The sequence below is a fragment of the Mytilus edulis genome, chromosome 4 (assembly GCF_963676685.1).
Source record: "Mytilus edulis chromosome 4, xbMytEdul2.2, whole genome shotgun sequence".
In the NCBI taxonomy this organism is placed as follows: domain Eukaryota; kingdom Metazoa; phylum Mollusca; class Bivalvia; order Mytilida; family Mytilidae; genus Mytilus; species Mytilus edulis.
In genome coordinates this window covers 2,236,512-2,243,107 of record NC_092347.1, presented here as the reverse complement: position 1 = coordinate 2,243,107, position 6,596 = coordinate 2,236,512, and positions in this window count along the sequence as shown.

The window sequence follows — 6,596 nt, the reverse complement described above, 5'->3', positions numbered from 1 at the left end:
ATTACTTTATGAGTTATGAATAGTTTACACATACCTTTACTATTTAATCAATCGCACACACCTTTCATAATACGGTCACCTATTCATACAATTATACACTTGTATATCACTCACTCTTGAACATTAAAACTTGAATGTTATTGTAATGAATATATTAGTAATAAACTGATCTTATAAAAGAATATGAAAGTCCTAGACTATTTCAATACCAAATTAAAGATATAACAACTTCCAATAGAGCTGAAGAAAATGGCTACCACTTCATATAAATATTTTAGCCAAGTGTCCAGAACAAAGAATAGTTAAATAAAAGATTCCCGCCTAAATCATACTGACCAATAGAAAAGATATAAACAATAAGAAATGTTCTACCTGAGTAAACTAGCATATTACAAATTATAATAACTGTAAATAGAATATATCCAGTATATATTCTAAAAACATAAAATCTTAAATAACATAAAACATACAATATAGCTCTACCACACATTCCCCCAGCTATAAAATGACGTCCCGTCATTCCTCAAACTTATGGTGGTTCACTATATCTAGAATGGCTAAGGCTGCTTCTCGTTGTAATCCTGAGAATAATGGTGTTCTCGCTAAAGATGTAATGTATTCAGCCTTCTCTCGCCACTCAGCTGTTGGCTTCGAATGTTCCTCGGTGATAGTGTGACCAACAGAGGTAGTCCCAATAGCTGAGATGTCGTACAGACCGGAAGAAATCCATGCTGGTGGTTTACGGTCTCTCCCTGATCGTCTGACTGGTACCGGTGACAACTCTAGTTCCTGAGGTTGTTCTTCCTGTTCTACAGGTGTATACTCCTGTGGAATAACTTCCCCAACAATATCTGAAGCGCTTCCTGAAGCTGTCTCCATTTCTGGCCCTTGGTTCCCCTCAGGCGTCCCCTAATGGAATGAAGGCATCCTGTGCTGGCTCTGTTACATCTACAGCTGGTTCATCAGTGAATGTAGGTTCACTGTCAACTGTCCTCTCCAGCACATAGTCTACATCAAAATAATCCACTGATTCATCAGATGACTCATCACTGGATTCACTTGAAGTAGTCTAGTGTTCGGCTATTGTCCTCTGTAATCTTTTCCTTGGTCTTGGAACTGGTTTTGGTATAACAGTTGGTGTTTCTTCTCTGATATACCAGACAGGTAGCAATAAATTCCTGTGGAGATTCCTGGTTCGTCCTTCTCCGTTCTCTTTGACAACTGTAAAAACAGGAATATCTAAATTCGGCTGGTCAATGACTACATATGGAGTATCTTCCCATGTATCCGCTAGTTTGTGCTTGCCGTCAAAAGCCACAATCTTTACAAGTACACGATCTCCCTTCTGTACTGCTGCTCCTCTTACACGTAGATCGTAACCCTCCTTCTGATTGGCTTGTGCAATCTTTGATGCTTCAGCCGCAAGTTGGTATGCATATAAATTTCTTTTTGGAGTATATTGGTTATCCAATTTAACACCAAATAAAACTGAACTTACCTTGAATCGAGTAAGTAGATTTCATAACATACCGGATGTTTAAATCATTTGTCTACATGAAAAACTTTATGCCATTAGAATATTGGATTACTTCTCTCAGTTAAGTTGATTATACATATTACTTTAAAGATATTAGAAACAAGGACTGCTATTGAAAAATTCATAATATTTTCTTCAGCAAGTTTGTGAATTTAGTCTAGTGGTTTATCAAGCGAAAAAATATTTGTTTGGTTCTTTTTTACAAAATTCTGCTACCATTTGAATTATTTTTTTGGCATTAAGTTTTTCTTAGATACGGGAATTGTCTTACACAAAATGGAGTTTAAAAGACGTGAAAGAAAATGGTGGGTAAAAACTGATTTATTAGCTGGCTCAGACATAACGCGCGTCTGGCGTATATAATTATAATCCTGGTATAGATTACCTTGGCCGTATTTGGCACAATTTTTTGGAATTTTGGGTCCTCAAAGCTCTTCAACTTTGTACTTGTTTAGCTTTATAATTATTTTGATATGAGCGTCACTGATGAGTCTTATATCGACGAAACGCGCGTCTGGCGTATTAAATTATAATCCTGGTAACTTTGATAACTATTTATAATCAACCGCTCACTCAGTTGTTAAAAAATTTGGCAGGACCAAAACAAATAAAAACACAGAAATTATATCAAGGCTTAAAAATCACCATTACAGTAAGACCTCATGTCACGTTTTGCATGAATTTATTAACAATAAAAGAGGGTCGAAAGGTACCAGAAGGACAGTCAAACTAATAGATTGAAAATAAACTGACAACGCTATGGCTAAAAATAAAAAGTCAAATAGACAAACTATAGTACAGAAGACACAGCATAAAAAACTAGAGACCAAGCAACACGAACCCCACCAAAAACTGGGGTGATCTAAGGTGCTCCGGAAGGGTATGAAATAACACTTTATAAATTACCACTCATAACTAATCAACACTTTACAGGACAACCGGCTGAACAAAGTTATCAATGGTGTAGTTTTCGTTCAAATACACAGTATAGAAGATTGAGTTTGGAAAAAGTTGAAGAAAATGGCTCAGTTGTCCAAAAATGTTGGCAGCACTAAAACAATTCAAACCACAGGATAAATAATAAAGCTTAAACATAGACGTTACAGTAGGTCCTAATGTCACAAAATAAAAACAGCGTGAAAATTAAGTTGAAACTCTTAAAATTTAAAAGATGTGTTTGTTTATTACCATGCATCTGTCTTCACTTGCATCTCCATCTGGAATTCTATGTGACTGTTAGTGAGAGGTTCAGATAGTTTTAAAACCATGTTCAATTCACCATTTTCTACATAAGAAAATGCCTGTACCAAGTTAGGGTCAGGAATGTTACAGCTGTTGTCCATCCGTTTGATGTGTTTGGGCTTTTTTTTTGCCGTTTGATTAGGGCCTTTCCGTTTTGAATTTTCCTTAAAGTTCAGTTTTTTTTGTGATTTGACTTTTTTCACATACATTTTAATTTTTTTCACTTTTCAAGTGTTTTTTTGAAAAGCGATTCTTCTTTTTGAAATATATTTGCTTTGTTCATTCTCGTAATATTTCTGTTAATATTTATCAAAGGTATCAGGATTATAATTTAATGCGCCAGACGCGCGTTTCGTCTACATAAGACTCATCAGTGACGCTCAGATCAAAACAGTTATGAAGCCAAACAAAAAAAGCTATGTGTTAAAAGCTTTAAACTGATGAATAATTAGTGCATATGTACTATCATCAAACCTTTCTAATGGTTGCAGACACTGCAGTGCACGTGACCTATTAAAACGACTAACTTTCTTGCTGGTATCACGTCAAGTAAAATCTTAAAATTAAAAAATACTTGCAAAATCGTCTGCCTGTTAATGTCAATCATGACGTGTATCCTTGTATGGGCACTTTATTGTCTCACCATGACACTGTGTATACTATACGGTGCCAAATAATACACACACACAAATTTCATTTAAAAAAAGGATGTTACATCCTAAAGGTCTTAATTAAAGAAATGAAACATAAAAAAAGACAAAAAGAGTATTAAACTTGTCAACCAAAGTAATAAGGGTAACATTTTTTTTTAATTTTATATAGATCAGAAATTGAGTTCTTTCCTGTTAACATAGCTGATCAAGATGGAAATTATACACTGTATCAGTTTATCGATCTTTTAAATCAGGGAATAGAAAAGCCTGTATCATCTCTGAACTCATTTCCCTTTCATGTCGTCTCCATAAGTTGAATTTGTGTGATGTTTAAACAATCCGTATGTGGTATGTTTTAAATTGTATAAGCGTAAAATTAAGTTAGGTATGAGACCATGCATACATTTTGAGATAATAATGTTGAACTAAAACACAAAACTACTGTGGAATCTTTTGACGATATTGACCAGATTTTGCACACCTTTTGTAAGTTGTATTTCAACTATATTAAATCAGACATAAACCGCTGTTTATATGTTTATAAAATGGCATGCAAATGGTCAATCGTTAATAACCTCTGTTCAAATCATTTACAGTTTGTTTAGATTATAACCGATCCAGAGCAAAACATATGATAGAGACATGTCTCATTTCGAGACTGTATGGTGAACTCTAAATGTCTATCTATAAATTTTATTCAAGAAAAGCTTCAACATTTCTAATAATACATTTGTCATTCACAATTCAATAATAAGAAATCTATCATGTGACAATTTAGATACATCAGGACCAAAGTTAGCAAAACATACTACTTTGGCAGATTCAAATACTTTGTTAATACTAGCATATTTAGGACTAAATATTATTCCATTTTTAAAACAGTCAATAGCATGATAATTAACATAATCTTTTTCAGATCTACAGAAATCAAATATAACTTTCCTCTCTAGATTAAATGCATAAGAAATATCTTTTGTAGATCCTCTTTCAATAACAAAATTACCTCTACTCAATAAATAATTAGATAAAAATGTCTTTCCTTTGTTACCAACAAAATCATAAATCCATAAAACAGTTCTATCATTGTGACTATTCAACAAGTTGATAGTGGCTTTTTGCCAAGGCTTCAATATACACTTGTCAAATTTCTCTTTCATTTCTCCAACCATGCTGTCATTCTTCCATCTTTGAAATCGAGATTCAAATTCAATTCTTTGAACACCTTGCATCCTACAATACGGATAAGATGCACTATTCAAAAGTTCATATCGTAAACTACAAATATATGATGATGTGTGAATGTGTAAATAATCACCATCCACATTGTTATATTCACAATTTTGATCTTCTTTAGAACAATATTTAAAACATTGTCTCAAGTTCTTACAACTTTCGATATCTCCATAAGGTGGCATTTCATCTATATCCCACTGGACCGAAAAAGGTCAAGATATAAAGGGATTTTGGTGAAATTTGACAAAATCAGCTGGATTTCAACCGAATAAAGGACCAGGAATCATAGAGCGCATGCGTCGACAAGCTTAATATTCAAATAAGACAAGTTAAATGTCTTCACAAACATTATTTTAAAAGATCTTTGTTGTCGACGTATGCGCTCTATGTTTCCTGGTCCTTTATTTGGTTGAAATCCAGCTGATTTTGTCAAATTTCACCAAAATCCCTTATCTTGACCTTTTTCGGATGTAAAAATCAACGTGTTAGAATTAAACTTTGACAAAAACAGCTCTGTTTAACTTTCTCATGTGTCTTTAAAGCAATTTAAAACAATTATTGTCAAATAATCTTTGGAAATTTACCCATTTTCATTGATTTTTTCGTAAAAAATCAATATGAGTACAACTTGCGACGTCATAATGAAACACAGAAACGTAAAATTTTCAACAAAATGGCTGATATCCTATCTAGTCAATGTATAAGCTATAATTTATCGTGATGGTCAATAAATCCGAATTTGAAATTTACACTAAAAAAGGGGGCCATTTTAGGACCTTATCGAACATTCTCCATCGTGAGACTCTTTGCTTTCAAATGTTTTTTCAATAAGGGTGGGCTTTTAATAAAAGTATGAGGCTAATGCCAAGTCTGTTATTTTACATAATCAATTTTACAACTTCTCAAGATAACTTTTACCGTAGTCTGTTTCCGGAAGGAACTTCCCCGTACTTTGGATCATGGTATCAGTACAATGTTAATCTGTACTTTTATCTTCTGATTTTTGTTTGATATCAAATGTAACCGAGTTATTTTTAATTGATAACATTTAATGTGCTAACTTTTAATGTGCTTAATTTGAAACAATGTATCAAGTTTTTAAATTGCTACGCTGTTTTCTTACAATACTGTGATAAATTGAAAACATAGTATATCATAAACAATACTTATCTGATTGTTGAAATCATAGGTTAGTTGAACTTTTATGATATATGTCGAAAATATTTAAAGTAATAACTACAAATTTGACTAATTGAAATATTAATTCGATATCAAGGAGTCTTTCAAACAGAGTTGGTGGACAATTAAGAAAACCCAGTACATAAAAGAAAAGCTACGAAAAGGCGACATCGTTCAACAAAACAATACACAAAAAACTTATTAATATAATCCAGGAGAGCAAAAAGTGCATATTCTGCTAGTGAAATAAGTAAGTAAGGCGAAAGATACCAAACGGACAATGGAGAAAATAAACTGACAACTCTAGGCTAAAACAGAAAATACTAAAAGTCACACAGTCAAATAAACAAATAGACAAACAAGACTGAGCAAAACGAACCCCACGTAAATGTAGGGGTATCAAAATTGCTCCTAAAGGGTGAGCATATTCTGTTCCACATGTGGCACCCGCCTATTTCCTCATGTAAGTTCAAACCTGGTGATATTTTAAGAGGTCACATACAGAGAACAAGAGACGAGATTATAATTACGACGATTGGAACATACCCAATGTCATCTGTGAAATGGCCATAACGTTGGTAGAATTAACGAAGGTATGATTTAAACTACATCACTTGAGCAGCAGCCATTAATCAAGGAAATCACGATAGAAAATCCAACCCTTGAATATATATATTCCGTATACAGGTGCTGCTGGAATGTTTGCTTTATAAAAATGTAAAGTTCACAAAAGGGTACTTGAAATCATATAT